We start from the raw sequence: 26,200 nt of genomic DNA on the forward strand, positions 1-26,200 counted from the left end.
GGTTGGATGCTGGTGGATCACACCTGGAATATTGCTTTTGGCTCAAGTTGGCATCAGATTTTCAAGTTGGGGCAAAGGTGGAGGAGAGCAAGTAGAACACTGAAGGTGTTGCAACCATATCTAATGAATTAAAGTGGAAGGACCTGAAATGAACAGCCTGTAGAAGGGATGGCCCAAGGGGCAAGGCCACCATCTTACACATCAGAAAGTCTGTGTGTCTGAGCTCACAGGTAGTGCTGACACCAGTAGATGAAAGTTACGTGAATACAATCCCATTTTATTATAAGCAAGGGATTTAAATAATCACAGCAATGATTGGAAAACCACTTAGAATATGGTGTTGATTCAATCTTATGATGGGAGATTGGCCTGAATGAACTTCACTAATGTGCCTCCTAACCTCCATTTGAAAAATATACCAGTAGCCATATATGGTAAGTTGCAAAAAAGTGCCCCGATACTTCTCCCATTCTTTTATGCACACTCTTTTGCAGTATGATTTGGGAGCATCTCCCATCGAGAGTTTATTTCTCAGCCTCTTGATTGGGCATAGCTATAGATGTTCCTTTAACCAAAGCAGAGACTTGAAAAGTACTTGCCTGTCAGAGTTTTCTCTATTGCTGCCCCTGGGAATCCTGAAGTTGCCAGAACCTGGGCTATCTTTTTATATGTATACATATAAAGCTCATATCTATATACATACACTATAAGCCTGGGCTATTTTGTTGGAGACACTTGGCCCAGTGACACTTCTCACTCCAGCCCACAGTGAGCACCAGTAAGCAAACAGGTGAGTAAGGCCCTCCTAGACTAAGCAGCCTCTCAACCACCTGCCCACTGACCAAAGGTGACGGAGTCAGCCCAGACGAGACCAGCATAACTGCTCTGCTGAGCCCAGTCCAGATTGCTGTGTCAGAATCATTAGCTAATGAGTGGTGGTTGTTTTAAGCCACTAAGTTTTAGGAGGACTTAAAACACAGTAGAAACTGGTACATCATAGACTGTACTCTGTACTCTGTTTTTCCTGAAATATTTGTTTGTTTGTTTCACAAAGTCTTTTCAAGAGGGAATCTGAGCAGTTCTTTTTTTAGTCCAAGCCGGAATCTACTTTTACCCTAAAAGTGTAGAGAAAGTGGTGGATGGAGATACGGTGGAAGTGGTGGGAAATGTGGGAGGACCAGAGAGAATTTTGTTGACCTAAAGATTCTTAATAGTTATTTACAGACATGGATAATTGATTACATGGTTGAATGTACAAATGACTGCATGAATGAAAACAATCACCAAAGACATGAACACACAGAATATGTTATGCTGAACCTTTGTGTTTCTTTCAGAAACATTTCCTACTAACAGTAGAGTTAGCTTTAAACTTTTGGTTATCAGGTCTTTAGATGGGTTATTATTCCTGATATTAATAACTCCACTTTGCATAACACATTTTGGTTTAGAAAACATTTTAAGTCCGTTGCTTCATATATTTATAGCCAGTATTTCACACGTAGAATGTTAGAGGTGTGTAAAACAGATGCATTTTACTTGGGGTTTCCAGAGAGCATCAAGTTCCTTCTATTTCACTGCAGCAGTGCTGAGCGAGTGTGAAGGAGAGGAGGGAGCAGGGTTAAAAGGTAGAAGTGAATCTCCCTCCCCACCCCACCCCCGCCCCCCTCCCCTGCAGGGGAAGTAAGCTGCTCTCCCTTCCGTGGCTTGCAGAAGACAGCTGATGGGTTCTCAAACAGCTCTAGTTTGAAAGCCCGATATGAAACACACTAGTTCCTTTGTTTGCTTTCCTTGGTGCAAGAGCATCTCAAGGAAATGTTATTTATGTATTTTTAGGAATATTTCTGGATTTTCTCCACGAGGCTTCATTTGAAGCTACTCTATTATGAAAGAAGCAGCATAACCTTTGCTGCTTCTTCATTTCAAGTTTTCTATTGAATTTTCTATTTTCTGAGCCCAGAGAAAGGAAAGGACGCCCTTTCCCTTTCTTATAGGTTAGGCAGGGCAGAGGCCTGAAAAGGGATTCTTTGGAGTTTATCAAAGCCTTGAACTTCTGTCAGGCACCCACCCTCCTTTCATTTTATGTTAGCTTTCTTCCTTACTTTGCTTCTCATCTTTGTCCTGCTATTAGCAACATGCTTTTTGTGTTTTCTCTACTCTGTTGGGGGATATACATATTCTTTGTTTATCCCTCCTGTAAATAAGAGTCTCTAAATATTAAGAAATGCTGGCCAAAGAAGAGACTTTTAATCTTGATTCCTGGGTTGGTGGGTTTTTTCCCCATCTAAGCTTTGGACACATGTTCCTTCAGGAAGCTCAGGAGCTTTATCCTCCTGTAGACCTGCAGGCCCCCTGAGACTGACTGGCTGATTGATGAATTGATTGAACAACTGACTTAGTAGATAGCTTTATGGAAGTGTTATTGAAATACTAATAAATGGAACAATTTTACTCCTAATCCCACCACCCCACAAATTAAACAATATCCATCTTCCATGAGGCTCTGTAATAGTGGTTTTTCAGGACTACATGTTGTTAAAGAGACCAGATATATACACATATACATACGTGTGTGTGTATTATATATATATGTATATATATTTTTAAAAAGTATAATATGTATTACACATATAAAATATGTGCAGATACATTCATTTATATGCACATACATTTATTTATTTATATATAAGGATCTAACGCCATTTAAAAACTTAATGTAGAAAAACACTTTGGACTTACAAATAGCCATTTTCACTTAAAATTCCCTTTCTTTCACTAGAAACTTTTTACATTTTATTACATTCTCACCACCCCTAGATCCCTGTCGAGGAAAGAGAGATTGGGTCAGTGTTAAAATAACAGAAAATTCCTTTTATAGGCAACTTAGGCAACATTCCACTGTCCATATAGTAAACTGAAGTAAGAAATGTCAGTATTAGGCCACAATCAAAAAATTCAAATACTTTTTTGGAAACTGTCTATTTCAGCCTCCTTGTTAGACTGAGTAATTCATTTACCTTCCAAACATTTGGCACTAGATTATCTTTCAGGGCATAAGTTATGACCATTAAACAAATTTATCCAGGCAAAAATGTGCAGCAAAAGAGATTCAACACATTCTAAAGTTCAGTGTCTCTTTTTCAAGGCAGCCACTCCTATCAGCAAAAATAGAAGTTAGGGAGCGCCAACCAGAGCATCCTGCTGATGGAATCATCTTTACAAATAGTTGTTCTGTTTTCAAAGTAAGAATATGTTTTTTCAAATCATGTTTAGACATTATGTAGCATAAAGACATGAACAGAGAAATAAATTGCTGTATTTGTGTTATTAGTAACACAAGGCTAAGATTAATAATCTTCTCAGAAAATTATTTCTCATGCCACACACGGAATTTTACTTTGTATATTTCAGTATTGCTATCTGATGGTCCCAGTGGTTCACTGTATTTATACAAAGATTCTTTGCTTCTTTCCAGAGCCTGAAATGTTTATGTTTTAACACATACTCTGCAAAGACTTCAGTGTGAAAAGCAGAATGTATTTTAGAAAACTTGTTATGTATTTTCCAGAGTTATTTACTAAAAAATGTTTTCTATTAAATCTGTGTAGAACAATGGTCCCCAACCGGGGTCAGTTTTCCACCCCAGAGGGGGACAGTTGGTGGTGTCTGAAAGACACTTGTCAATCTCACAACTGGCATCTAGTGAGTAAGGCCAGGGGCATTGCAAAACATTCTGTAATACCCGGGACAGCCTCCCGCAGAAAACAGTTACGTGGTTCCAAATTTCAGTAGTGCCAAGGCTGAGAGACCCTGATAAAGAGTATCTTGGTTATGTATCACAACACTACGTTTTATTCTGTTCAACAGAGAATTCCACCCATAATAGACCAGAACAATTACCAATGGCCTTTCGACTTATGATCCTTTTGTTCTGAATACACAACGTCCCCCCATTTCTGTGTGTGTCTAGTCAAAGAACTGACCACCAGTTTGAGTGGGAGACTCCAGCTCATATTACTCATGGCTCAAAAAGCTCAATATGATAAGAGAGAATTTGGTGCTTTCCTTGTTAGTCGTGGCAACTTTCCTGACTGCCTATGGAGAAATGAGGCAAGGAAATATGTCTTCAGTTGATATGATGGGAAAGGAATTTGATATCTTTTAAAAAATACTTATTATTTACTCTACGACTGGTTTGCAACATGACCTTAGGGAAATCCCTGGCTTAAAAATATTATGAGTCATAATAAATTCTTGATGATCTGTCTCATGTTGAGGGCACATGGTCTTGCCTCTATCAATTTATTATTTCATTTGCTTTTTAAAAATAAGCTATGAATTCTTTACATATCTGTATCTATAGCTATATAAATATATATTTTAGCCTACCTTTTCCCTCTACTAACAGGGAAGTTTTGATTAGAGGATGAACCCCAAATTCTACTCTTGCTTCCTCCAGAAAATCCTATTTCCACTACTTCTACTTCATTCCTACCCTTAAGGCCCTACAAAAGAAGTGATTTGCTTGAGGTATAGTCAGAGAGGGGTCGGTCCCATGAGGGTGTAACTATTCAAGTAGTTCTCATTTTTTTAAATAGTAGAACTTGTAAATATGAACTCATCAACTTACTAATCATTATTGATATGAACACCAAAATTTCAAGGCAACAACTATTCAACTTTCTAAATCTAAAATCAAAGTGTTCTATATTTTTGACCAGAAGTAATCTTAAGTGTGGCCTTCGGGTTTATTTTAAGTCACTAAGAGTATATAGCACAGTGGAGAAAACAGGCAGTGACCTGGGGCAGATTGGTTTATCTCTCTAAACCTAATTTGTAAATTGAGAATGATAGTCATACTTCACATAGTTGTTTTGAGTTGGAAAAAGATAGAAGTCTTCATATGAAAACCGTCTACTGAGGGTTAAGCAGTTGGATGAACAAAAATAGCAAAAATATACCCCGGATCCAAATTGATAAGCAATGTCAGAATTCCAAAGAACTAATAGAAAAGCCTAAAAACTTCCCAAGAGAGGAAGGAAAACTGGCCACGTGCCAAGAGATGAAAATCAAATTGGTATCAGGCTTTCCATTAGCAACACTAGGGGCTCTAAAAGCCGAGGTGGCAAAACATTCAAAGTTCTGATGGAAACTGACCTCGGTCCTTGAATTCTCTACCCAGCCAAATAATCATTAAAGTACAATGGTCAAATAAAAACATTTCCTGATATGCAGTGACACAAAAAATGCACTGCTCATACATCTCAGATGAAAATACTATCTGAAGGGATACTCCAGAAATAAAGGTATTTTCAAAAAAGAATAACATGAGACACAAGACAGTAACAATGAAATGTGACCTAGACGAGGTGAGCGAGGCTGGAAACAGATTTTAAAAGAATCAAATAGTTGTCCATTGGACATTCTCTTCAGAGCAGCAAAATTAGTGGCACAGGATCTCCTTTAGAATAAATATCTAACAAAGCATGTGATTAATTAATTAATTAAAGGTTACTAATTGAATTGAAATGTTACAAACTTTGGCAGTAAAAGATCTATGACTAATCAAAAGATAGTCATGAAATAGTGCATGTAAGCAAGATAATATGTTGAAGCAAAAGCCTTAATTTTCACAATAGATGTCAATAGATACTGTCCAAAAAAGGTAATTCAAGAAATACAGAATTACAGAACTTGATACAAATCCCTTTTAACTATTATTCTTGATATTTTCCTGGAGGCATTATGAAAAATAAGTTAGTATTAAGATAACTTCTGAATACTAAACCAAAAATGAAGAGAAAGTTGAAATTTTTATAGATAATAATGATGTTGATCTTGAAGACTCTGTATCTTCATTATCCATTCATGACTAAATCCCTCTTACAAGTTTCCTACTAACTGATCTTTTAGCCTGTTTTTAATCATCCCTGGTAAACAACAGCTCAGGTCTTCATTATATTGACTGAAACATTTTCTTACTTCATGTAAGGAAAGTTTTCCTAAGGGTCAATGAGATTTCTGTAGATGTATTTCATTTTATAAAGATTAGGATGGAAGGCTAGCCAGTACTATCTACTCATTTACAGAAGACTTGTATCTTTTTTACATAATGCTTTTATTTTAATAACAAAATAAAAAATAACCTTTATTTTTAACAACTCTCCATTTTCCCCTCCCCTCAGACCCTGGCAGTCTCTATTCTACTTTCTGTTTTTATGAGTTTAACTACTTTAGATACCCCATATAAATGGAATCAGACAGTATTTGTCTGTTTGTAACAGCTTATTTCACTTAGCCTTATGTCCTCAAGGTTCATCCAACATGTAGTATATGACAGGATTGTCTTCCCTTTTAAAAGCTGAATAGTATTCCATTGTGTGTGTGTGTATATATATATATATATATATATACACACACCATATTTTGTTTATTCTTTTGTCTGTCAGTAGACATCAAAGTCATTCCCACCTCTTGACTATTGTGAATAATGTTGCAATGAAAATAGGTGTGCAAATATCTCTTAAAGATCCTTTCAGTTCTTTTTAGTATATACCTAGAAGTAGGTTTCTGGGTCATATGATAATTCTTGTTTAATTTTTTGAGGAACTAACATACTGTTTTCCATAATGGTTGCACCAGCTTGCATTCCCATCAACTGTGCACAAGCATTCTGTCTCACCAACATTTGTTATTTTATGAGTGTTTTTTTATGTATAGTCTTTCTGATGAGTGTGTGATGATATCATCGGTTTGATTTGCATTTCTCTGGTGATTAGTGATGTTTTTACATGCTGCTGGCCATTTGAATATCTTCTTTGGAGAAATGCCTAAAAGCCCTTTGTCAGTTTTTAAAATCAGGTTGTTTTGTTGTTGTTTTTGAGTTGTAGGGGTTCTCTGTATATTCTATGTGTTAATTCCTTATAAGATATTTGAAGATTTGAGTTGCCTAAAGTGTACATTCCCAGCTGAGGTTGAACAAGGCAGTGCTCTGCCATCTTGTTTCAGCTCTCAGACTGTAAACAAATGTCCTTTTCATTGTTTATTTGGTGCCATGGTTTTCACATTTTTATGCAATTTGGTAATTTCACTATTTAAAATGGCTTCCAAGCATAGTGGTGAAGTGCTGTCTATTGTTCCTCAGTGCAAGAAGGCTGTGATGGGCCTTTAAAAAGTGTGTAAGATGAACTTCTTTCAAGCATGAGTTATAGGGCTGTTCAGTGTTAATGAGTCAACAAAATATGTTAAATAAAGTGTCTTTAAACAGAAACACACATAAAACAAAGTTATATATTGATTGGTTGATGAAAATTTTGTAACCAGAAGCTCACAGGTACCTAACCATCTATTTCCCTTAGGGCAATAGTTTGGTATTCACTAACTCAGTGTTCTAGGGGACTTCATAGGACAAAAAACTACCACAAATAATGAGAATCGATGGTACTAACGTCCTACCCTAATAAATACCCATTCATAATGACATAATGAAAGAAGATATGCAAAGCAATGGTTTTTAAATACCTAAGAATTCTTATTTAAAATATCAAAAGAAATATCAAAGAAAACAAAATTCATATTATTGTGGATATCTTGATGTCCTACAGATAGGCTGGCAATGTTTGGATAAGCAGTAAAGACATACATAATTTGTGCATTATTATATATCTATTCTATATGGGTTTTTTTTCTTGACTTCATTTTAGCAAAGACACCAATAATGTTGTTACAATAAAGATATTCATATAATTTGTTCTATGATCAGGAATAAACCAAAGGATTAAAACTGTATTAAAAATTAAATGTGTGTAGTATATGCAAAATATCAATATATTTTATCTAAAAACAAATTAAAATAAATTTTTAAGTAGAAAAATGAAAATTATTTTCATATATTTTATTATTTTTCTTCTAAAATAATTTAAATTATCTGCCAAAATTAAAAGAAAATAAAACTTAGGATTTATAAAATCTAAATGAATAATTAAAATTATTTAAATAGAAATTATGATTAATCAATATCAATTTTTAAAATAAAAAGTATTTAAATAAACTTGACCTTTTAAATATATTAAGTATTTTTATAAAAACTACTTATAATTCTAGCTTTCAGTATTCATCCAAGTTGCCAGCATAAAGAGTTGATAGCACCCAGGTTACATCTAGACCTACATAAATTTATACCTGTTTCTATATAAATAAATATGAACCATTTAACATAGCAGAATGTCTTATAGCCACTATGTGCAACTGATTAAAAGGCTTTGCTAATTCCTGAGTGCTTCGAGAACCACAAATTGGAGCAGGAAAAGAAGTAAGAAAATGGATACTGGGCAACCCCCGGAAGCAATGTTTTATTGTCCAAGAATAGAAGAATTTGACAAGTTCATTAATTTGTCTTTTCTCTCCTCCAAATGATTCCACCCCTTAAACTCTCCCTACACTCTGAAGTCGTATTTGTCTCTGTCAATAGCAGGGCATCCCCCAAATCTCCTCAGCAGTCAGATACACCTACCTACTGCTTCAAGGACGTATGACGGAGCTATTTCCCTGAGACATGATCAGTGTTAGTCACAGAAAGGGATCTTTAGGGTTATGGGTCAACCCTTGGCAAATCTGAGGATGGAATCTGAGCCCTGCATCAAAGGCAGGCCTGGTTAGTCCTAGTGAAGGTGAGAACAGCTGTACTGCGGAGCAAGATCCTGCTCTAAGTGGAACATAGCACACATTCGATCATTGACTGGACACAGCTGCACAGAGATCTGATGGCAGTGGGCCTGGCTCACTACATGTAAGGCACCTGCCTGATTAGGCTACAGCCCCAGTCTGAATTAAACCTTTTCTCCTGGTTGAAGCTGAATTTCCTGCTTTCAACAAAGGAGGAGACACCTGCTGCCTTGGGTACAGGATGAGGTCAAATGTGTCATGAAGTGTTTAACACTGTCCTTACGATTCTTGGAGGGCATCTAACCATGGGTTGGTTCCTGCTCCACTGACTGACAAAGATCCATTGCCTCTTCCCACTTTCTGTCTTAAAGCAACACTTTTCTTTTTTATAACTGGCTTTCTTTCTCATTCTACCTTGGACAACCAATTCCTTATTTTCTAAATTTAGCATCATGTTCTCTCTCCGAGGGTTAATCATAATAATAACAAGAATGACAACAGTGAGGGTTAGCATTTATCAAATGCTTACTAAGTGTCAGGCATGGTTCCAAGCACTTTAAATGTGTGAACTAATTTGTCCTCACAGCAAGCCTGTGAGATGGATACAGCTTTCGTTGTTGTTGTTTTTACAGTTTTAACTGAAGAGAAAGAAACTGAGGCACAAGATGTTAAGTAATCTGCCAAAGTAGGGTCACACAGGCAGTCAGACTCTAGTTCAAGTTCTTATCCAGTTCACTGTGTGATAATACAGGGGATGGAGAAGTTGTGCTTTTTACCAATGGTAGGCATGCTGGGCTTAGTCCAGGAAAAATAAATATTTTTAAAAATTAGTACAAGAAAAAGCACTCATTACTTTTACTTCTGAAAGATAATGCTGTCATTGATACCATTAATACCAGAACTGCCTAGTATCTAGCACCCATTTTGACATGTGGACAGAGGAAAGGGAGAAGTCCATGTAACGCCATGCAGTCACTGGCTGAAAATCTGCAAAGAACCCACAAACTTCAACGGTATGTTTACAATGTCCCCAAGTGTCACAGCCTGTAAGGCAGGAAACAGTTAAATCATTTCCCCCCAAGGTCACCTTGAATGTCGCGGGAAGAGTTGGGCACAGAGCCCAGGCCTCTGGCTCCTCTCGCTGAGTTTCAGGAAGCAAACCATACTCTGACATTTAATCGGTGAGACATTTTGTTTGTGTTTAGCCTTCCCTTGCAATATTTGCAACCCAAACACTATAGCACAGAGTCAGTGCTTGAAAAACTGGGAAGAAAATCTGATCTGAAGCCAAAGTGCCAGCCCTAAATGCAGGAAGAATAAAGTTAAATCTAGCCGGGTTCAATAAAAGATGGCATAAAATATAATCTTCAAGGTTTTCTCTACCTAAGCACCAATATTAACACAGGTCAAGTAACATTATGATAGATACCATCGTCATAAGAATGTTCTTGATCTTCAGGCCTCTCATTTCAAGCAATATTCAATGCAGCCAGATTTTAGGACATTGAGAATTTGCTGCAGTGGGATTTGTCCTGTACGCTAATGGGGTTGCTAGCACACATCTTAAAGAGCTGAAGCTGGACACTAGAAGGAGGACTTTCTATTAATAGGGGGGAGAACTAGATGGTCTATTTTCCACAAGTCTCGTTGCTGGACCAGGTATAAAGCAAGAGAGATGTTATGAAGAAGTGGAATTATGGGCCTGGGGCTGCATCTGGTTCAGCTTCTCTACAACCATGGAACAGTCTACCTCTTACTAGTTCTGGGTTGAAAACAGACTGAAAAAAGTTTACAAATTTAAAAGCAGCTTAATTTCCCCTTGTTTCTACAGCTCCCCCATCTTCACCATGAGAGATGATCCCAACAGTACAGTTTTCGGAAGAGCTTTTCCCTGTTGCTCTCGCTGTTCATTGGCCACGTGGGCCTCTTTACCTTCACAGAAAGAGTCCATCTTATGCACCATCAAGAGCACAAGAGGATTCCTGAAGGTACTGAGAGGCTCTGGTTCTGTCTCACAGTGGAGTCTTGCTGTTGCTTCCCTTTGCTCACATCTGCCGGGTTCCTGACTTTTATCCCAGGGGCTTTGCCTGCATTCTTCAGCACTGCCACACTAGCCTTTGGACCCAGGATATGCCTCCTTTGGTCTGTGAAAACTGCCTTATCTTCCCAATTCCTGAAAGACTCCGGTGGTCTTACTCATCTAATTTTGAGTGAATGCATCTTGTATATGTGAAGTGCCAGACTGGGTCACCTGGCTTTATTCTGTCCAGTCACTTGACACAGTATAGTAAAGTTAAGTAGAAACCACTGTACAAGGATGGAACCAAAAACTCAGCAATCCCTTTTCAACACATGGTGCCCATCTTGTACCAGATTTGTTTGCCTGATGCCACAGTGCTCACCAGTTTGTTGTCCCATTAAATTAAAGTCATGCTTTACACTGTCCCTCTAGAACTCTTATAGTCCTCTTAGAGATTGTTTGGCCTTCCTTGGATCACTCTAATTTGATTCTCTGTGTACTCTCTGTTTAATGCAGGAGTCAGTCTGTAAGTCTCCAGAAGAACATAGTGTTTTTCACTTGAGTTTTCCACTCACAACACAGCCTGGAAAATTTGCTGCTCAAAAGTAACAATAAGGTAATAGCTTTTTGTTTTGTATTAGCCATGTGACTCTCACCTTTATTAAATAAGACACCCAAATTGTTCACTCTGGGGATGTACCTCATTTCTTTCTTTTCTCTCTTTCTTTCCTTCTCTCTCTCTTCTTTACTCCCTCCCTTTCTTCCTTCCCTTTCTTTGCACAAATTGAATTACAACTATGAATCAGGCACTGAGAAAGCAGTCAATCACAATATTAGGCAATGACTGCTATGCTAGGAGTAAGCACACAGCTGTATTTTGAAAGACCTCATCATACCTTTTAAGGTAAAATATAAAAATGTTAATTTTATAACAAAATAAAGTATAACTACCTATTGAAATCATCATAAATAATTTATTACCTTAAATAATTTACATTCTGTGTTATGTACATCTATGAATTATGTCCACAAGCTGATTGAATTAAAAGCTTTATATTACATTAAAAGCTTTATCACATGCCAACCTGTTGCTAGGTAATAACTAAAAGTAATACACTCATGTACATATATCTCTATACACATGTGTGTGTGGTGTCCATGTAATTGTGTCCACATATCTGTATCTGTCTACACAAGTGTGTGTTTACCTTAATATTCAGAAAGCAATCCAACTATCTCAAAACATACATATAGAGATTATTATAAGTAGGTAAATATATAACATGCTCCTTTGAAGATCACTTTAAATGATTCAGTTGATGGTAATATGCTATTTGTTAGATGGCTCACAATTCTGAGAGCATACTCAAAGTGCACTTGCAGGTAATCAGACATTCTGGATGGGTCTTTCAAAGTCTTTTCATGATACATGGAGACATTTTCTGGATGTTGGAATATGAGGCTTAATTTTCTGTGCTTGGAATCAATATGCCAGAAAAATAATTTTTATATACATCTATCATTTATTTATATTTATACATATGTGTGTGTTTAGTGACTTTTATTGTTGCTATTTTTTGTTTGTTTTAAATAAAGTTCACTCATGACGTATAGCGGTATGTCCAGAATGAGTCATTGACTGGTTTAAATGACATTGTAACTTTCAGCCAAAAGAAAATCCTCACATTTTCTGAACTCACTTATTTGTTTTTCTTCAATTTACTTTCTCCTTTTTTGGATATTAAGCTACGTCTTTGCTAATAATAGCAAATTGAAACTTAACCCTGCAAACACATTATTTTAAAAATCTTAACATCCAGCCAACATTGAAAATAGTTAGCCATTGTCTCTGAGATGTACTTAAAACAATTTAAATAGGTTTTCACTAATCTAGTAATTTAATACTTTGATATCTAATATTACATTTTATAGAATAAATAGAAATAATTATCTAAAAGTATTCTTTTAAGAGAAAAGTTAAAAAGAATATGGAAAGAAATGTAGTACCTTCTGAAAAAGGTACTTGTAGGAAATGCTTATTTTTATTTCTATCAAGGTAGTATGCACACACTCAAACAGTAATGTATTTTATAACAAAAAACATCAGTCCCTAACTCCACTCCTCCCCACTCTCCTGGAAACAATACTTTGACATTTTCATTGTATCTCTGGTATTTACATCCATTTTTCTAAATTAACATAATTTCTCTGAGATTTCTCAGTTTATTAATTTTAGACATTATTTGTTTATTTTCTGTTTAGTAAGTCAGGATTTAGCTCTTTCACATCAGTATCACCTTTCCCTCCTCTCTCTTCACCTTCCCAATAAAGCTAAAATGTTTATTTAATCAATATTCAGCACTTATTTTGATCATATAAATACTGTTCATTTCTGAACTAAGCTTGTATTTCCTTTCTCAGACAACTTTTTGGTTTTTTCTAAAGGTGGTAGTGATCAACTCACTTTTTTACTGCTTAGTTTTCTGTGCACCCAGTTCTTTACCAATGTTCAAACAGATTCAACTGTTCATTCATTTATTCAGCAAATATATACTGAGTGACTGCTCTGTGTTGGGCATCGTTCAAGCTTCTTCAGATTCATCTGTGGACAAAACAAATAAAAATCCCTGTTGCTTTGACAACTTAAATTCTAGTGGAGAAAAAGGAGACAATCTAAAGTCAACACAGTGACTAAATGAGTATTATAACTTTTTAGAATAGTGAGAGTGCATTGGGGAAAAATTCAAGCCGACTGTGGTTGCGGAGATGAGTGCAGTCAATTCCGTATTCAGTAGGAGGGGGAAGCAGTGTGTGTCATTTTAAACGAGTGGGCAGAGTAGGCCTCGCTGAGGTTACATTTGAGTGAAGAAAGAAGGAAGTGAAAAGGTGAGCCAGGTAAGTATGGGAGTTTGGGGGGATGGTCCATGCAAAAGGAGCAACTAGGACAATAGGACCCTGAGGAAGAGGCACACTTGGGGTGTTCAGTGACCCTGTGGGGCTGTGACTGCCAGGACAGAGTAAGCAAGGAAGAGGGTGGTGCAAGCTGTCGCCTGGGCCAGATTGTGTGCCGTTTGTAGGCCTTCATGAGGATTGGTTTGTATGCTGAGATGAGCTGAAAGGTTTTATCTGAGCTTCAAACTAAAGTTGTTTCATCTGAAGGCAATGATTAATTTACCTTTTATTTAACAGTACAGTTACTTTAGATACGTCTAAATATTCAGTGGATCCAACAGATAGATCATAATCAGTTTATGTTACAAGTGGCCAAAGACCCAAAAGTTGTAGTTCACACCACAGATGAGGCAGTTAGCTCAGGTCGATGGCAAAAGCTGATTCACTCAGCCACACGTGTCTTTCATCAGTTAGGTAGGCAGTCATCTTCCTTGGTGTACAGTCTTCAATCACAGTATCACCTAACTCATTTCTCTCCTCTTTCTAGGCCAGGCAGCCTCAGATATACATAGTTATTTTCTCCTCAGCATGAAGCCTGAACTTTACTCCTCTTAATGGAAGCTACATCTGAACCATCAAAGTCAAGTTATATTCCTTCAGATGCAAAACTGATGAAATCTACTTCAGACTGTCCTTTCGAACAAAACAAAGGCTATTTCTTTTGGTGAGGTAAACATTTCTCCATCTAGTTTTGCTTTACTCAGTACTACTAAATATATTGAAAGCTGTTTACAGGATGTAGGGTCAGTGTTATGTGAATAAAGTAGCACTAAGAGACCAATATGAAGGCATAGCAGCAAAGAATAGTCTCCTAACTTTTCAGTGGTTCTTTCAATCCAACAAGGAATCTGTGCAGGGTATTGGCAGAAAAACGCCAAGTCTCTGTGCAGTGCTACCTGTCTCTATATTTAATCCTGTAATCCTGTGACTGCCAAGAATTTGCAGATTATTTACTCCAGCTTCCAGAAGATCGGTATAGGTTGGTTTTGCAACAATAAATACATGACAAGATGGGGTCTGATCTAGTGGTAGCATCTCTGGAATAAGAATCCACAGACCTGTGTCCCAACCCTTGCTCTGCTAAGAACTAGAACCCATATTTCCTCCAAGAAAACAGAGTATGATTGACCACCCTCCTTCCAAGTCCACAAAAATATGGTCGAGTCATTTCCCCTGGATTGTCTAAGCTTCTACCTAAACACTCTCAGGGAAAGCTTCAGATTTTAAGATATCAAAAGAGTTAGTTCTTAAATATTCCTGAGAGAGGTTATTTGTAAGGTGACTCTTAGTAAGGACATATTTAGAAACTAGAGCAGAATGGTGATTAATAGCCAACAGACTGTCTCCAACCCCTTTTTGGGCAGCATAGAAGTTAGCATACGGCAGGATGGTCTTGACCTGTGTCCAAGAAATTCATTCCTGCAAATTCTGGGAAAGACCTTGTTATAACAAAGTTATGGTATAGCAGAGACCCCACTATAAAGGGTGAATTCAAGACTAAATCTTTTACAGAGGAAAAGAGGGAAATTTGCAAATCCTAAAATGTCTCAAAAAGAAGTGTACCCAGCAAAACATTTTGCAGTTCTTGCACTTTAGAAATAATGTGATTCTCTAAGGCAACCCATAATAGAATTCACTGAACAAGAGTTGCCCAGCTCCCTAGGGCTTAGCCTCATTGGACAGAGCAATTTAACTCAGGAATCCCAGTTGGAGATTCAGCAGAAAAATACAGACATATGTCCTAAGAAATAAAGGAAGGACATGAGGAAATGCTCTCATTCTCTCTTGTCTGTCCTCAATGGTTTAGATATTTGAGAGTTTTAGCACAGCTTAATTTCATAAATAGTAGCCTAGGCAGGTTTGCCCACCCATTCAAGAAGACTGTTTACTTAGCATGTCTCTCTCCAGTTACAGTGTTTCACATTAAATGTTTGATTGGATTACTAATTTTAAGACTTGCCACTTTAGAATCACCCAAAGCTTTCATTTCCTATCTAAGAGCCCTGAAAAACGTCATGATTACCTCAGAACTGAGGCGGCAGGCTGCATCAGAGGATTTTGAAAATGTTTTTTCCTCTGAACACAGGCAGCTCAGAAAGCAGAGCACCTGCAAATAGGTTAATGAGGCTCAGAATTGCTGGAGTTGTTGAGACCAACTGTTGAGAATTCCTGTGGAGTTAAGTAGGATGTGAATCCGGCTCTGAGTAAATATCATTACCCATGCTTTCTGACTTCCTGCTCTCGGGTTTTGCAGTACGCATGGATTTTTCCCCTTCAGCTCAACCATTTGGTGGCAGTTGGGTTGAGGGTGGCTGGAAGTATTCTTTAAAATGGCTCTCTGGATGGGTAGAGGCCCTGGCGTTTATTCCTGGAGCTCCCTCAGCCGTAGAGTACTTTTTAGAAAATTTATTGCATTTTATTCATGTTTTTATACCTGGAAAGTAAGCAATTGGCTTATGGTCTCAGAAAAAGGACTGTGACTGGTCACTTAGAGTGTCTTGTTTTGGTGTTTAATAGTCATAAGACATGGTAAAGACAAAAAACAGCAAGAACATCCTGTGTTCTATATGCAGATTCCCTTAGATCCAAACCCTCAAATACTTACTATTCTGACGACCTGTATGGAGAACATTTTTTAGCATATTTTTAGTATGGTTTAGTGTAAATGTCAACCTCTGGTTGAAGTATATCATACAAGCCAAAAGTGCACATATCCTAAGTGTACAGCTCCATACATCTTCACAAAGGGACCACACCCATGTAACTATTATTCAGATCAAGAAACAGGACATGCTCAGCACCCAGAGCCCCTCTCATGCTCTTTCCCAGTCTGGCCCCTCAGGAGTAATCACTACCCTAACTTCTAACACCTGTTTTCTTTTTCTGCTTTTTTTTTTTTTTTTTTTTTTTGAACTCTGTACAGGAGGAATCAGATAGTATATACTCTTTTGTATCTGGCCTTTTTCAAGCATGCAGAGATTTTACAAATATGTCCTTATTACAACCTTACATCACTGTCCCATTGACAAGGAAATCATTAATCTGCCCCAGTGTAACAGTTTGCTCTCCTCAAAATGTGTCAAGTAAAGACATTCACAATGGAAATAAATGTATACATGGCAGCATTATATGCGTCAGTCTGCCAATAAGCACATCCGGTTTCTAACAGATGGGGTAAGGAACTTCCACTGGGCCTTTTTAAAGGAGGAAGATAATAACAGCTTTGCTATGCAGTTATGACAAAAAGTTAAAGGATGGTGGGAGGCCAGGTTGGGGAATTCTGCTGTCTGAACTGAAGCATAAAGCTAGTGAGATGCACAAGAAAGTGAGACTTACTGGCTGAATGTTGATGCACCAGAATGGAAAATGAGAGCTTGATGTATAATTGCAGGTGGTGCTGTTTCTTCCCACTTTACGTTAGTGTGCTTCCAATAAACAGGCCCCTGTGGGTGACATTTTGCTTCCTGCCATTTGCTGTTGGCTTTATTAGACAAATGTCTTCCTTAGCCTCTGGTCAAGTAAAGGATGATGATGATGATAATAGTAATAATATCATCTTTCATGCCTGAGCTGAATTAAAACAGTACAACTTTGTCACTAATGGTGAAGCAAGGCAAAGGATTTAGAACAGTCAGAGTCATAATTGCAAGTTACAAAATAATTAAATGTTATTGCTGTGTGCAAAAATATTTAGGAGCCAGCTTTGCAGTGAGTAAGTTATAGGATTATCCCATCACGTGCACATGAACCACATGTGCAGTTGCAGACTTATCTGACTGTGCATCAGACCTCACAACTGGATTCCAAGTAAATCAAGCACTTGTTTGAAAAAAAAAGTAATCAAATATGGATTATTTCAATAAAAGCCAGAGAGTTTCTCCCTGAGATCCCTGCTAGCAAAAACCAGGGGATTTATGCCACTCATTTTTGAGCAAGCCACATTTCTCTAATATGGCTGATCCCTCCCAGTCTAAACATTTTCTTTGAAAATGTGAAACCCTGCAGTTAAATCCTCCTCCCTGAAACACGGTGAGTTCACTGAGCTGAGAAACCAAGTGCATCTCCTATAGAGAAGACTGTGATTGCAGGGAGGGGATGTTGTCTTATGGGAAGACCCACTGATGGGATGAAAACAGGAGGTAGCTGGAGGGGAGGCAGAGAGAAAACTCCATGTGCTCATCTGAAGACCTTCTGTATTCAAATATACACTCATGGCTGGGGTGTGTGTGTGTGTGTGTGTGTGTTTGTGTGTGTGTGTTTGTCCCTGAGACGTGGAATTACTGCTAATACTAAAAATATATGGGGGGAGGGGGTCACGTTTAAGCTAAATAAGCTTTGCTATTGACAGTAGTCCTTTGCGTCATGTTTTGCCTTATGAAGAACAGGGAAAGCTTTACTAAGGAAAACAATAGATTTATTAGTGAAATGATTTACTGGGCTTAAAAAATTGCATATATGTTTTGCAAATGTGATTTTCCCTTCTTGAAAACTGTATTTTCTTAGCATTTACCCATGGTTCCATGGTGGTGTTTCGCAAAGGGCCATTTTGGGAGAGGTACAGAAATACATTTCTTCCCCTTACCACTGTGTTGGTAATACACTGTGATGGATGCTTGAAAAGAAGTTCCGCTCACCAGCATGTAATAAGTCTCATAAAGATTATGCTTTGGGGAGTGGAGGTGGGGAAGTGGAGGATAGACATCTGTTTAGGTTACCTCCCCAAATTAATCTTTCATTACCTTGCCAAAAGGCCTTAAACCCTCCAAAATAGGGTAATTTAAGGCAAGCTATCCTGAGAATGCCTTACTGTCAAAATATGTTCATTTTTCTCCCAATAGACATTTATTAGGCCTAAAAGCTGCCAGGTATGTATGGTGCCAGGTGTAGGGGAAATGGAGAGAATACAGCAAGTGAGTAAGTCACAGTCCCAAGATTCTGGGATGCTTTTTCTTTTTAAGGGAATTGACATGATTTTGTATTTTAGAGCAAACATCCTGGTGGCAACTTAAAGGCCAAATGGTAAACATGGAAAAGATTTAGAAAGCTATTGTATGTAATAGTCCAGATATGTGAGCATGAAGGCCTGAGTCAGTCAGTGATCCTTGGGATGGAGGTAGGGTAAGGATTTGTGAACTACTACGGCCCACACTCAATATGGTAGCCACTAGCTACCATATTTAAATTTAAATGTGGCTACTTAAATTTTAATTTTAATTAATTAAAAGTAAATATCATTAAAAATTTAAGTATTATTAAAAATTGCATAGTCACACTGACCGTATTTCATGTGTTCAATAGTCACACTTAGCTAATGTCTACTTTATTGGACAGCGAAGATATAAGACATATCAACATTTATAGAAAGTTCTATTAGACAATACTGTATAGACCTTTGTTTTTTAGAAATCTATGATTAACTGTAAAGTTTGATGACATAAGAATCTAATGTTTATGGGGCATGAATTTGAACCATGTTTGGGCATGTGGGTTGACATGTTGATAAGCTACATTATCCCTGTTGTATACCTTACACATAACAGATAAAACTGTCACATCAGTGATATTGGTAGTTGTCAAATTGTCCTGTTTGACACATGTATTTATATTCATAGTTTTATCTGTTATATAGTGTTATGTACTGTAACACTAGATCATCTAGATCTATACTTATATCTGGATCTAGATCAAAGATTTAGATCTAGATATATAAAACACTGGATGATTGTATTAGCTTGGGTCCTCCAAAAAGTATACGTTAAGGTGAGACTGGCTGTACATGAGGAAAATGCCTGTGAGGAAGAAAGGAGAGAACCAGAGTGTACAGGCAAAGCCTTCAGACCGCAGTGCAGATCTGACACTCATGGAGGAGGGAAAAAGAAAGGCAGATTGAGTAGAAAGAGTCTTGGAATGTAGCAGAGTTCCAAGAAAGGTTCAGTCAGACTGTTGAGGAGTCTTTGAATCAATGTCACCAATCAGAGGAGCCCCAAGATCTCAGGAATGGGCTTGTGTTAGTATCCCTATTGTGCTCAGTCATTAGCTGGGAGCAGCCCACAGGAAGCATGGACTTAGTGTGAATGTGATGGTGGATCCAAGGGATGGCAGCTGGAGCCATCACACATTATTCTCCCCATGGCAGGAAACCTCATCAGCACCTCATTGCTTCCACAGAGTATATTTTGTATTATTAATAACATATATACATATATATATATGTATGTATGTATGTGTGTATATATATATACACCCACACATACATATATATGTGTGTGTATGTGATAAAATCTAATCTGTTCTATAGTATTTTGTGTATACAATACATACTACTGTAAAATATATTGAAAATATGAGATATATTTTATGGTATGCTATATTTATAATTAGTGTGTATTCAGGAATTAGGGACTTCTTACATGGGAACCCAATACTTATGAAAACCAAGGATTTCCTCTAATTAAGGGGTACAATCAAAAGGACTTGATGGGGCACTTCCACTTACAGAACGATGGAGTAGACATACTTTTCCCTATTTTTCCCACTAAGTACAACTAAAAACCCTGTACATTATATATGAAATAAATATAAGCAGAAGACTCTAAAAGGTGGAGAGAAGAAGGTAGAACAGCTAGTAACCTCAGCTCCCAAGGATTGACATTGTGGTAAGTTCCCTACATTTTCTTTTTGCTCCGTATATTCCAAACTGGGTGGTAAAGAAGTCAACAACCCAGAAATATCAACAAACGCAGAATTTTTAAAAGCCCCTACAAAAGTCTGGTCTCTTGAGCCAAAGGACCAGAAAAGGGGCAGTCTAGCAAGACCAAAAACTTTTAGAAAAAAAGCACTCTACTATAGTCAAATACCACAAGTGGAAAAAAAATCTGTGGCCATACCCCACCCACACCAGCAAAGGCTAAGTTGAGAACCTAGACTTCTATCTTTGTCAAGCTGTAATGAGATGCCCCAACCTCCTTCCAAGGGTGATGGCAGAGAAGGTTGAGCAGGAACCCAGGACTTCCATCCCCAATGGGCAGTGATGTGTGCCTCCCTTGAGTATCAGTATAGACCAAATGGAGATTCTGGAATCTCACTTCCATTCTATAGTAAGGCACTTCTCCTGCTTCCTGATGGGGTGATATCTGAGGAAGCACAGAGAAGAATCAGGACTTTGACCACCACCCAGTGGTAATGAGGCCACCCTCCACCAGGCTGTCAGTGAAGATCACATGTGGAGCAGTAATACAATCCTCCCCTTCTCAGAAGTACTCACAAAGGTATGTGTGGAGGCCTAGGGGAAGCCAGAACACCCACCAATCCAGCAATAATGAGGAGTCCCCTCCCTTGGATGTCAACAGAGGCTGAGTGAAGAACCTGGACTTCTCCACCCACCTGCAATAACAGGTCTCTTTGAATCTTCTCCCAAAGTGGTGTCAGAAAAATCTTGCTAAAAGAAAAGACTTAAATGAGATCCAAAAAATCTCATAATACTCACACAGTTCAGTTTCAGTTTAAAATCACTCATACCTAGAAACAGGAAGATCTCATACTGAATTAAAAATACAATTAATAGATGCCAACACTGAGATGACAGACATGTTAGAATGTTTTGACAAAGATTATAAAGGAACTATCATAAAAATCCTTCAAGAAATGAAAAAAAAAAAGCATCTCAGCTAAGAAGTAGAAAGTTTCAGCAAAGAAATAGGAGCTATAATGTAGAACCAAATGGGAATTTTAGAACTGAAAATACAGTGACTAAAATTAAAAACTCAATGGATGGGCTCAAAAGAAGAATGGAGGAAATATAAGAAGGAATGAAGTAAACTTGAAGATAGAGAAGGAATTATACAGTCTTAACAAAAGAGTGAAAATGGACTGAGAAAAAGATGAACAAATCTCAAGGATCTGTAGGATTATTAACCGGAGATCTAATGTCTATGTCATTGGAGTCCTGAAAGGAGAAGAGAAGGAAGGTGGGACTGAAAAAAATACTCAAAGGAATAATAGCTAAAAATGTTCAAACTTTGGCAAAAGACATAAACCTACAACTTGAAGAAGCTGAGTGGATTCTAAACAAGATGAACTCAAAGAGATACATACCGAAACATATAGTCAAACTTCTGGAAGCTAAAGACACAGAAGAATGTTAAAAGTAGGAAGAAAGAAACAACTCCTTACCTGTAGGGAAAGAACAATTCAAAGGATAGTGGAGTTCTCATCATAAACCAAAGAGGTCAGAAGGAATGCCACAATTTTTTAAGTGCTGAAATTAAAAAAACTGTCAACTCAGCATCCTATCTTCAGTGAAAATATCCTTAAGGAATGAAGGGTAAATTAATGCATTCTCAGCTGAAGAAGAACTAAGAGAATTTGTTGCCAGCAAACCTACCCTAAAAGAATGGCCAAAAGAAACTCTCTAAACAGGCAAACAATAAAAGAATGAATCATGGAATATCAGGAAGAAAGAAAGAATACAGTAAGCAAAAATACAGGCAAATACCATAGACTTTTCTTCTTTCAAGTCCTTTAAATCATGTTTGAGGACTAAAACAAAAATTACGACACTGTTTCATATGGCTCTAAAAGAAGGTAGAGGAAGTTTTAAGACAATTATATTATAAATGGGGGAGGGTAAGAGAATGTAAAGGAAGGTAAGGTTTCTGCACTTCACTCACACTGATAAAATGGTAATGCCAGTAGACTGTGAAATGTGTCATGTGTGTATAATTTTATACCTTGAGCAACCACTTAAGTTTTTTGCAAAGAGATACCGTCATAATTGCTATAAATCAATAGAAATGAATTCTAAAAATGTACAGTTAACACCCAGAGTCAAGAAAAAGTAATGAAAGCAAAGGGAACAAAAAGAAAACAAAATTAAAAATGGCAGACTGAAGCCTAACAAATCAATAATTATAGTAAATGTAAATGGTCTAAATACACCAATTAAAAGGCAAAGCTTGACAGAATGGATAAAAAAGAAAAAAGCTTGACCCAACTCTATGCTGTCTGTAAGAAAGGCATTTCAAATGTAGTGATCTAAGTCATGTTAAAAGTAAAAAGAATGGAAAATATATATATTATGCAAACATTAATCAAAAAACAATCAGGAATGGCTATGTAAATGTCAGATAAAGTAAACTGTAGAACAAAGAAGAGTATCAGACAGGAAGGGTTATTTATAATAAAAGTTTCACCAAGAAGACAGAATAATCCTAAATGTGTACACACCAAACAATAAAGCTGTAAAATTTATAAAGCAAAAAATGATAGAATTGAAAGGAGAAAGAGACAAATCCACAATTATTTGGAGGTTTAACATCTCTATTTCAACAATTTATAGTACAAATAGAAAAATCAACATGGATATTGAAATACTGAACAATACTATTAACCAGCAGAATCTATTTGACATCTATAGAACATTTCATCTAACAGCAGAATACACTTTTCAAGTGTCCATGGAACACAGACCAAGATAGACCACATCCTGAGTCATAATACAACCTCGGTAAATTTAAAATAATCAAAATGTGGTGTGACACCTAGATTAAGGACCAATATTATGTGCTGACTTAACATCTGGTGAAGTTGAGAAGGCCTCATCTGGCCTAACCACAAGTTCCCTTCCCCACTCTACTATTGTTAATAAGGTCCCCTAGCCAAACAACCCTTCTTACCAAGAGGAACAGCTGTAGTTCTTGCATATCCCTGAGTAGTAGGTTTCAGTTCCCTGCCAGCTGTGGAATTATTCAAACAAACCAATCACATTATCCTGTGGGAACCAGGGGGCACCCGTCCTCTTGATACTGCAATGCCTGCCTCCAGCCCTTGGTGGTTCACTCTGTTCCCATGTGCAACCCCCTTGTAGCCCTGCATGGTGTGCAATATTCTCCCTCAGTCTGTGAGTGTGTGGGACTAAAAACTGCTATCAGTCTCATCTGTCCAGTATCAATTTTGGGGACAATTGAAATACATGTATTTTAAGACAGAATTAAACATGTCAAATTTATAAATGCAATGTTTGAAGGTTTAAACATTTTGGCTAAATGTATAAACATAACCAAACTGAATTCGAAAATCCCTTGAAAGTAACTGATAAAATTTGCTAGACTTCTGAAATAGAATAAGATTTGTAAACTGATTTTAAAGCCCATGAATTGTGTGAAAATTTTCTTTTTAAGTTTATCAGAAAGTTCGTATCAGTAGAAAGAAACTTGACTTCCAAAATATTTTTCAAGGAGTATTCAGGCTCACAAAAGTAGGCTGAAGGTAGCTAGCTTTCCAATAGACTTCTGAAAGTTCGTAAGTGATAGCAGCCCACCCCTCAACTAGGCTGACTTTTAAAGTACATAGATTTATATTTAATAATTAAGACATTCCAGGACTTCTGTGAGGAGATTAACAATATAGCTAACCTCAAAATCACTGCTACTCAATGTTGTTAAGAGTCCAGAAAGAGAAATAATATTTACTGAGGGTTGCCTGATATACATGCAGTTTACTCCTCTGAGTAATTTAAACTTTCTCCAGGATTAAGCCAGACCATCAGGTTGAACTCTGCTCTTTTCTGTTTAGCACCATAGAACTTCTTTTAATAGTCCTTTTTTTTTTTTTTTTTTTTTTTGAGATTATAGTATCAGCCTGCTTTTACGTGCATTGTGAGAAACAAACCTGTGAAGTTTGGTGTTGGACATGCTTTCTTGATCTAACCAAGGACTCCATCCACTGAATCATTATACAGGTTCTTCTTGCCAAGGACCCGTGGAAAGAAATTCTTTTAGCACATAGTAGCAGGAAAAGTTATGTCTTGACCTTGTAAGTATTTTATGAATCAGATAAATAATTGCATCTCCTCTTTTTTTGTTGGCTACTGGAAAGTTCACAGTCATGTCATATCCGTGGTTTTCTGAAAGCTGTGCCCTTCTTAGTGGCCCACCTATTGTAGACTAACATCTCCTTTGATTTGATTTGATTTTCCCGGTACTTATTTTTATTTTACTAGATCACTCTCTTTTATTTTTATCTTATGTCTTAATGTATTAAGATATAAATAATTACATATTCTGTACGTCTCTATAAATCATTTTTAGAACAAGTAATAATAGAATTTAACAAATAACTGTAGAATTTGTCAGAAAAGGGACATTTTTAAACCAACAAGAAGTAATGCAGACAAGATGGAGATAAAGGCCCTTAAATGACAGCTGAAATAGATGAAGAAACTCATAAAAATGTGCTTATTTGGGCTATGGCTACTTTTTAGGAAGATGTGTTATTTTGAATTGTCTTCTAGACATGCTTTGGAAGTTGGGAGGCTGAGGGAGCGGGGAATGTATGGAAATTCTGTAAACTTCTCTTTGACACAGGAATCACTTTTCACTCTTCTGTGCACATTTCATGCTTCAAAATGTCAACAGAAATGCCAATTTATATTTTCTGGGGTTTGAGGAACAGGAAACCTTTAGTTATTAAGTTCTGTCTTTTGTTAAATTTAAATTAATCCCACATTTGCTCAGGGGGGTCAAAACCAAGTTGTCAGCCCATAATCCTTTGCTTCAGGCCTCATCCTTTTTTGTACAGGAAAAAATCTTGAAGTAGCTCTTACTCCTTAAGTTCTCAAAGATGTTTCGATGTGCTCTGAAGCAAACTGACTGCCGTGGAGAAGACGATTTTCAGTGAACATTACTTCCAACGGACAGTCAAGGTTTTTAGTCACTAAGTAGACCACATACATAACCTGCTCTTTGCTAACAGACTTTCCTCTGGAAAATCACGCCCCTCCCTCATCAGTCCATGTGCCTCCAGATAGAGTTGAGTCCACTGCCAGCCCCAGCAATGGGGTCACCTTGGTCTTTAGGCCAGTAAGTAAATCCCATGCCCTGGCCATAATGATTGGTTCATATTCACAGCCAATAATAGGTTTTAGGGAGCCAACTGGAAAAGGTAGAGAACCAGACTTTCTTTTCCACTAGTTTTAATGACATGAAGATTTAACACTTGTAGCTGATTGGACCATCTGGAGAAAGTCTGGATCTACTGACAGCAACACACGCTACCTGGATTAGGACTAATTCAAAGGTGAGAGTGCCATAGAAAGGAGCAAAAGGACAATATACTTAAAGTCTAAAGAAGGTAATGCCTGAAGCTACCCTTGCCCATTATTAGTCTTCCTAGTAATTGAGTCAATACATTGATTTTGGCTTAAGCCAGTTTTGAATGGGTGTTTCATCAATTGTGTGCTACCTGAAATATCCCGAGTTAGATTTTATTTTACCTTCCTGCCTGCCATTGGCAGATAAACCAAAAGTTTGTTTTCTGTTTCTCTGTATCTCTTCTAGTCAATTTACATGTCCCACATTTATTTGCATCGTTTCCTTCATTCTCATACCCTTTACCCTTTTAAACTTTGAGCTGTATATGATTGTTTTCCCTTCTATGCATTTCTTCCTTGACAGTGAACTTCAGGCAGCTATCTGAAGGCTAGTAAGGATAAGTGAGAATTTATATATGAGCCTGTTTGTTGGAAACAAAAGAAAGCATGCTACAGTCATTTTCACATTTCTTAAA

The 26,200-nt window shown here is 37.2% G+C and overlaps 1 protein-coding gene across 6 annotated transcripts in view; it reads left to right on the top strand.

The window, feature by feature from the left end:
* HIVEP1 (HIVEP zinc finger 1) overlaps positions 1–26,200 on the top strand; it is a 248,786-nt gene that overhangs the window by 9,180 nt on the left and 213,406 nt on the right. For 5 of the 6 annotated variants that reach the window (XM_074348113.1, XM_074348102.1, XM_074348106.1 and 2 more), the window contains 4 exons: positions 10,496–10,652; positions 11,201–11,300; positions 14,124–14,305; positions 24,261–24,448. The gene's annotated coding sequence lies outside the window, so the exon portion shown is untranslated. The remainder of the gene's footprint in view (positions 1–10,495; positions 10,653–11,200; positions 11,301–14,123; positions 14,306–24,260; positions 24,449–26,200) is intronic. The other variant, XM_074348107.1, reaches the window with a different exon arrangement.

The sequence above is a fragment of the Camelus bactrianus genome, chromosome 20, assembly GCF_048773025.1.
Source record: "Camelus bactrianus isolate YW-2024 breed Bactrian camel chromosome 20, ASM4877302v1, whole genome shotgun sequence".
Classification (NCBI taxonomy): domain Eukaryota; kingdom Metazoa; phylum Chordata; class Mammalia; order Artiodactyla; family Camelidae; genus Camelus; species Camelus bactrianus.